Source organism: Coturnix japonica, chromosome 3 (genome assembly GCF_001577835.2).
Source record: "Coturnix japonica isolate 7356 chromosome 3, Coturnix japonica 2.1, whole genome shotgun sequence".
Classification (NCBI taxonomy): domain Eukaryota; kingdom Metazoa; phylum Chordata; class Aves; order Galliformes; family Phasianidae; genus Coturnix; species Coturnix japonica.
Genome location: NC_029518.1, coordinates 70,224,678 through 70,232,329, shown reverse-complemented (window position 1 = coordinate 70,232,329; position 7,652 = coordinate 70,224,678). Strand labels below are relative to the sequence as shown.

General features: G+C 39.7%; 2 long non-coding RNA genes across 3 annotated transcripts; one reads left to right on the top strand and one right to left on the bottom strand.

Moving 5' to 3' along the window:
* Positions 1-322: 322 nt before the first annotated feature.
* On the bottom strand, positions 323-6,183 carry LOC107311948. Of its 2 annotated transcripts, none has more exons than XR_001554317.2 (3): positions 5,784-6,182; positions 3,505-3,714; positions 323-469 (listed from the first exon to the last, which is right to left on the bottom strand). It is a non-coding gene; the product is annotated as an uncharacterized LOC107311948 (long non-coding RNA). The 2 variants fall into 2 exon arrangements; XR_001554318.2 differs by lacking the exon at positions 323-469 and adding an exon at positions 938-1,857 and having other exon boundaries at positions 5,784-6,183.
* Positions 6,184-6,249: 66 nt separating this feature from the next.
* LOC116653253 lies at positions 6,250-6,872 on the top strand. Its single transcript, XR_004306808.1, has 2 exons — positions 6,250-6,431; positions 6,563-6,872. It is a non-coding gene; the product is annotated as an uncharacterized LOC116653253 (long non-coding RNA).
* Positions 6,873-7,652: the final 780 nt, after the last annotated feature.

Below are 7,652 nucleotides of genomic sequence, written 5' to 3'. Positions count from 1 at the left end.
TGATATGGCTGGTGGGGCTCTCTCTGAGAGTAATACTCCCATCAAAGTGCAGTTCTGCAGGCAGGTGTGGAAAGGGTGAAAGCAAAGTCACCAGAAGGCTTTCAGGTCCGTTCACCAGTTAAACTCCACCAATGCAACACTAAGCACATGCCTTGGGATAACTTCCAGCATAAGAACCCATAATATTTGTATTAATTTCTTTAAACCGGATCTTCAATAAATCTTCATCACTCTAAAAATGACTACTCAGCTGGGCTCCAAACATACACCATTTCTTCTAATTGCCTCCCTTCACTGGTTATTAGAAATAATCACATCTACATTTTCAATCGATGATCTGTGATTTTATTTTGACCAGGTTTCTTCTTTCACCCAAGGGTTTCTTTCAGCTGTTGTGTTCCAAGATATCTTCCCCTCGGAGCTGGAAATTATGGGACTGTTCTTCCAATTATTGTGTGCACTATGGTTTCTAAAATTCAGAAAGTTTGAACTCAATGAGTTTGACAGGCAAGTAGAACCTTGGGCAAAAGATTAAAAAAAAAAACAACACAAAACATAAAAAAACATGGGGATGGGGGGGAGGGAAAAGAAGAACAGAAGAAAAAAGTGAAATAACAGTTAGACAAAAGTTTCATAAATTTGGAAAGAGTGTTTCTTGCCAGTCTGTTTTTATTAACTGTTATATAGGAAATGAGGCTCAAAGTATTGAAAAGATGGTGGAGGAGAAAGATCAGGTAAATGGATTGCAAAACCACCATAGGTACTCTTAAATTGGTATGAAGAAGAGTGAACCTGCATGTACCTGAGAATCAATAACCAAGAATCACTGCTGGCTATAAAAGTACTCCCAGCTAACATGAAATAAACAGTTATGACCATTTGCCTTTTTTTTTTTTTTTTTTTTTTTTTTCATGATAGAAGACTCAGAAGGAAACAAACGAAAAGTACATTTGAATTCATATTGTCAGAAGTTTGCAACAGTTCTTGTGTGCCAGCCTGATGTTTTCTTGGTTTCCGGTTGGCATCAACAGATCTGCAGAATCTCCCAAAGCAACAGCAGTACAGGAGATACAAAAGGGTACAACCACTGGCAAATATATAAAAAGCACATTCTTAACTAAAGATAGACCTGAGGTGTTTTGGGAGGGAGAAGCCACTGGTGCAGACTGTCTTTCTGTTTGGGTTTTGTTACTATGGTTTTAGGACTAGTTGAAGTCATTGGTCATCTAATAACTTCCACAGAAAGGGCTTACTTTCCAGTGAAATACTTCCTTTGATTTCCCTATAATCCATCCTCTGCCTTCCCCATCACACCTCCATAACCATGCATTGTGTGCACATTAATACTTCTCTCCTTGCTTCATAGACTTTACATTTAAAATCAGAAGTGATTATCGTTATGCTGATTTATCATTTTTCACCTGAAAGGAGCCCATACAATTTTTCTATATTCTATAAATAATGAAATGTGTTCTCAGATTGAATAACAAAGCCGTAATTCAACCTGGGAGTTTTCCTGCCATTCATAAACCCTGAAGTTGTACCCTGGTGGTTCCCAATGTCACTAAGAGCCCATGATTGAATTATACATTTAAGGTCAATCAGGGACCATATATTATTCACTTGGGATATTTCTATAAATGGCAAGTTTTGAATGCTCTGAAATATAAGGCAATAATAGAGGAAGCGGAATGTTAGTTATAATGAGGACAGTTAATTTTTTATGTATTTAATGAGATGGTGGCATGGGTTGTGGTTTTTCTTCCTTTCTTTTCTTCTTCCTTGGGGAAGTAAATCCCTTTCTGCACATATAGGAAATCATATTTGGAGGGAATAAAATGCTTTAGAGTTCACTACCTAGAAAGACAAAAGGGCAAAAATGAGGAAAATCGTAAAAGGTAGGAAAGGAAGAAAAAAGAACATGGAAGGGAGGGAGGGAGGAAGGAAAGAAGGAAGGAAGGAGGGAAGGAAGGAAGGAAGGAAGGAAGGAAGGAAGGAAGGAAGGAAGGAAGGAAGGAAGGAAGGAAGGAAGGAAGGAAGGAAGGAAGGAAGGAAGGAAGGAAGGAAGGAAATGAAGGAAGGAAGGGAGGAAGATAGGAAGAAGGAAGGAAGGAAGGAAGGAAGGAAGGAAGGAAGGAAGGAATAATTAGCTATTTAACTGTGAATCAGGGCACAGATTTTACAGGTTTGTTACAAAAATATTGGCATAATTAGATGAAGGAAGTCCCTGCGATGCATGCTTGTTTTGCCAAGTGCAAATGCTTTGTCACATCTTTTTCTAGTTTTCCCTGGAAGTCTAGGTCGTGTGCCCCCCTAAGAAGGCATTTTTCAAGGGGACAACATCAGTAATTGACCATCATAAAGGGAAGCAGTCAAGCACTGTCAGAAATGTTTGGTTACTGAATGCAGGAACATGCGCTGTGCTGCGCAGATGGGCTTGTCACTGAAACATCAATCAGCACCTTTAGAGAAGCAACTAAATGATTCATAAGCCACGAGCTTTCATTTGAAAACCCTCCTTATATTCCTAGCAAGAAAGAAGAATCACACTTGCATTGGGATAGGTCTGTTTTTCAAGATATTTGATGGAAAACCATCAAATAATTCTTTGAAATATATTCTGAACTGTTTCTGTTAATAGAACTATTCACTCTCAGTACTTAGCAGCCTAACTTTAATACAGGATTGTAATATAAAGAAATGTTCCTTTGTTTTTTGTTTGTTTGCTCAGGAGGTATTTATTTTTTTATTCTTTCTGTGGCCTTCAGAAATGACCTGGTCTCTTTTCAAGATATAATAAAGGAAATAATTAAAGTCCTGGGAAAGGTTTGTTATGGAATCACTGTTTCTCTAGAGCCAGATCAAGTAATAAAGTATTTTACTAGAATACAAAAGGCCCTGGTAACTTAAGAGGGAAGCAAACTTTTTTTCAATATAGTTTCAGATTATATCATCTCTCAGGAATCCTTTGTGACTGGTCTTCTATTTAAAGAGAAATAACCCCAAACTAATAGGATACTTGACCCCCCAATTATAAATTGTCCTACTGTCATCGTCGGTACTATTTTTTATTACCACTCATGTTTTTTTAATTTCTCCTTCAAATGAATCTAGTTTTTCCAGTGTTTTCACCAAATGTGGGCCAAAAGAATCAATTTTTGATTCCAAATTCCAAAAACCTGATGTCTCAGGAGACGATTCCATAAACTCTTCCCTTGTGTTATTTTTAACCTTGGGAAAATGGATCTGTGGCAGCAGCCAGAGCTTCGTTTCCTGGGGTAAGTCCCTTCCCTCAGCAGATCCCTTCCCCTGCAGAGAACTTTTAGTTACTCTCCTGCATTATGAAGCAGCCACCAACTTGACTATGTCTTCCTAAGTCCAAGATGTAACTCTATCGTCACATGAATATATATAATCACTTGCCTGATGTCAGTGACAATATCTTTTAGAAGAGCAGAAAAAATGCAATTTCACTGAATTTTACCAACCATCACAAATATATACCTGTCTGTGAAATCCAGCTCTTTTTCAGCCCTGTAGATGTGTTACCTTCTTTCAGCCTGAACAAAGCATTAAGACTTGCACAGTGCCCAGGGACAATCTTGGCAAACGCAGGATATGAGGTTCCCACCACCTCTACTTGGATGGCTGGAGATCCAAATCAGTGTCCAAGATGCAGCAAAGTGACAGAACTGCCTGCCTGCGAAGTCCTGCCTGCAAAGGAAAATCAAAAGGTAAGTAAGTCCCCAGTCTGCAAACCTATTCTTATCCTGAGCATTCACAAGGGAAGCAGTTCAGTCAAAGCATTCTGCCTTTTGGGAGGAAAAACAAGGGAGATTCTCATATTTACCTACCTTTCTATAGAAAAAAATGTGACTGTTTTTAACCCAACTTACCTCTCTCACTTACCCAGAGAGAAGATATTTAGCTATCTCAGAGGCTGTGTAACAAAAACTCAACCAAGCCCATGCTATATTATGAACATTGAGAGTAACATCTCACACTTTGTCCTTACTGCTGCCACTGCTGAATGTTACTGGACTTGGCAGAGCCATCTCCAATGTAGAAATGAAAACAGAAACAGCCCAGTGTAATGAGAATTACTGTAGTCGTCCACAAAGCCCATAAGGTCACACTCCAGACAGCTCTGCTGAAAGAGTTGTCATGGCTTGATGTAAACAGATGAGCAAAGGCTACGAGAAAATTTTGTAGTCCTGCTTATGTATTTTGTCCTGTTTGGCTAGAAGATGGTGACCCAAGAGCTAGTCAGCATATAACTATTATAGGCCTTATGTACATCAAGAGTCCAATATCACATTTTCAGATTTCATTGGTTTCAGCGGTAGCTAAGGAAACTCACAGCTATGCAAGAATAGGTGTTAAATCTATTTTGCCTACAGAAATAGTATTTTGCTTTGGAAAAGCCCCAGCTGAATTTTGAAGAGACTTTACAAGTTCACAGGCTGCACCTGTAGGTCTAATGTCTTCAGTACTCTGCAGAGAAGTCTGTTTCTTGTGTGAATTCCCTGCAAATGCAATCTCATCTCCTGTCGCGCCACTTAAGCACTTGCTATTAGCTATTACAAGCGAAGTAGTAGCTACAGCTGCACCTCATCCCCATTGTACTTCATGTTGGCTCACCATACCTAGGGGAACCCTCCAAAGTTTTTACACAAAACACTTGGGTAAACAAACATTGATTGCTTATAAATGACTTCATGTTGTTATGCCAGGGCCAAAATGAAGAACAGACATTAGCTGGCCTGTCGACCAGACCTTTGTTTGGCTGGCTTAGTGCAAATAAATCTGCAGTGCTACTGCTGATGTGTTGCACCTTTGATTACAGCTCTGACTACCCTGTCGCTATGCAAGGTGTTCAGAAATGCACCAGAGGGTGTCATATTCAAAGTGCTGTGCAGATGTTAATGACCCTTTTCAATATCCTTTCCATCTGGGGAAAGCCATCACGGTATAACCAGTGACATTTCAGAGGTGGAAAAAGACACTCAGTCAGGGATGCTCAAACCTTTATTTCAGACACATTTGTCTGAAGCTGCAGAGCAAAACACACAATCAGAATGTTAAACAGCCTCATATAGGAATGGCCAAATAGTCAGGTGTCTGTATCTCCCCCAGTTTCAGCAAGCAGATGAATCGTGTCAAAGAGATGAAGGAAAGGTCTCCGCACCTTCAATTTGCTATAAGTGATATATATAAGTGTAGTATTAAAAATGATCAGAAATGGTTCAGTGCTCTTCCTAAATAAATAATAATTTTATTTTTATTTATTTTTTTTTTTTTAAATCACAAATGTTTCAATTAAAAAAAGTAGTCCAGGAACTGTTTAATCTCTGGGGTAAAAATTCTAGGTAGGAAATCCAGCTTTGTATAGCCAAGATCCTCACTTCACCTAGTGCAGGGGCAATTCCAGGTCAAGTTCCTCATCCAAACCATTGCCCTAACCTACTAGACTACAAGGCTCTCTTTAATCTGCCTGTTTTCTACTTTTTTCTCTATCCCTTGAAAAGGAAAAAAAAAAAAAAAAAAAAAAAAAAAAAAAAAAGAGGAAGAAAGAGCTCATATTTTTTCTGCACTGGAATGAAAACAAATTTTGAAACCACAACATTTTTTACAAAACAGAATTCTTGTTCTCCATCCAGCTCTATTACTTATTATTATCAACCTTTCAGAGACTCCAGTTTGAAATTTTTAGCTAAGTTTCAGCAGTACTGAGAGCCAGAGTCGCTGTCAGCGCTCCAAAATCCCCAACTACCCATTCTTACCAGCTCTTTCACACCAAAGATGCCTCTCTTCTTCTAAAACAGCCCCGAATGAAAAACCGAATGATCTTCATCTTTGCCAAAAAAGCCATCTTTGTGTTTATGCAGCAACAACTTCTGTCCCTTCCCGCCACAACCTGCTCGGTTATTTTTTAAACAGCTGTTAACTGATGCCGTCCTCAATAAAGTAAAAGGAAGAGAGGAAAAACATGTGCTGCAGCAGATTTGACAGTCAGACACCTAGAAGAAACGCAGTTCATGCCCCAAGGGATGCAGCGTCAGCACTTTACTGCTTGAAACTCCTCTTTCCAACCATGATTGGAAGGTGTCATGTTTTTGACACCTTTCCCCCAGAAACGCTTCCCTGTGGCAGATGCTGCTATGAATAACATTAGGGAGCTCAGGGTGACTGTGACATCACCATGATGTCATTCCTTCTGCCCCCAGAGTACCTGGGAAGCAGAACTTCCAACACAGCACAGCACCCATGACCACCTTCCTAGGCGTGTTTTAGGGCAGCAAAGCATTTAAAATCTGTCTTCTGCCTCTCACATCATGGAGTTTGGCGTGCACACCTCATCCAGATTTACACTCCTCATTTTACTAGCACATCAGGCCTGGGACATACCCTCTGGCAGAGACATATGGAATGTAAGTAAGTGACTGTGCTACTTGGCAAAAGACAGCTTCTCTGAGAAGCAAAGATCTGAGGGCTTTTACATAAAGCACTTCTTTTTTTCTTCTTCTTCTTCTTTTTTTTTTTTTTCTTTTTTCTAAGAAAGGTCAAAACTGAAGCTTTGGAATTGTCTAACTTGTTTCCCAGACAAGTCTCACATGCAACCTTGTTCCCATCTTGCTAACCACCAGTCTTCCTCCACCTTATCCTTTGCTGGAAGTGTAAGAACATCTTGTGTGTGTGTGTATATATAGCTAAATAGATGCTGAAGCCTTCAAAATGGTCTGTTGGCTTGGAAGAGGATAGGAGAGCCAGAGTTTTTTTCTTGCATCCTCTCAGTAACGAGCATTTGATTAGAATGTTCTTGGTGCCTCCCTTTTATTCTATCCAGCAAATAAAGTCTCTTTGAAAATGTCTAGCTTTCCTGTATCAAGACTCAGTATCTTAAAAAAAAAAATCTTTGTTTATTCCACCAAAATGAGTTGGGATGGTGAAAAAGCACACTAAGGATTTAATAACCATTTCTGGGTAGGTCTTCTCCTGTATTGTTCATTACAGAAATTAGGGGTTAGGCCCAGCCATGATGCAATGCAGTTGCCTGTACTGACAGCCAAGGGCTGAATTTAACCTCTTTCAAACACACAGGAGTAGATCCCTCTAGCAGAGAGGCATAGTAAACTTCTGGCATGTCAGTTCAAAGCAGAAATTGAGGATGAGCTTGTAGTTTCTACATATATTTAAGCATCCATTGAAATGACCTGTACTGGCCATTGGACTGTGCTAGGGATATGGATCCTTATGGTTTCTATACCCCACCAGAAAAATAAGTATTTCACAGACGAGAAAAACACTGAGACAACCTTCCTGCAGGCATTTTCAAGGGAACTGTATCCTGGACATCCAGAACCAGATCATGTGGATCTGCTCAAAGCTCCACTGTCATCAGTCATTTACACCTGCACTTACCGTGGCTCTCCTGGCTAATTGCACATACATGTGGGGCAGCAAGATCTGGGTGGCTTTACAGAAGACATTTGCCACTTCCACACACTAGACATGGTGAGAAAGAAAGATTTCTTCTTTTTAACATAGTGAGGAACATGCCAAATATCTGCCTTTACTGTGCCACATGTTTTAGCCAACTCAGAGAAGACACTACTCTTGTCTGGCATATATTCAGCATGTCCTCCTTACAG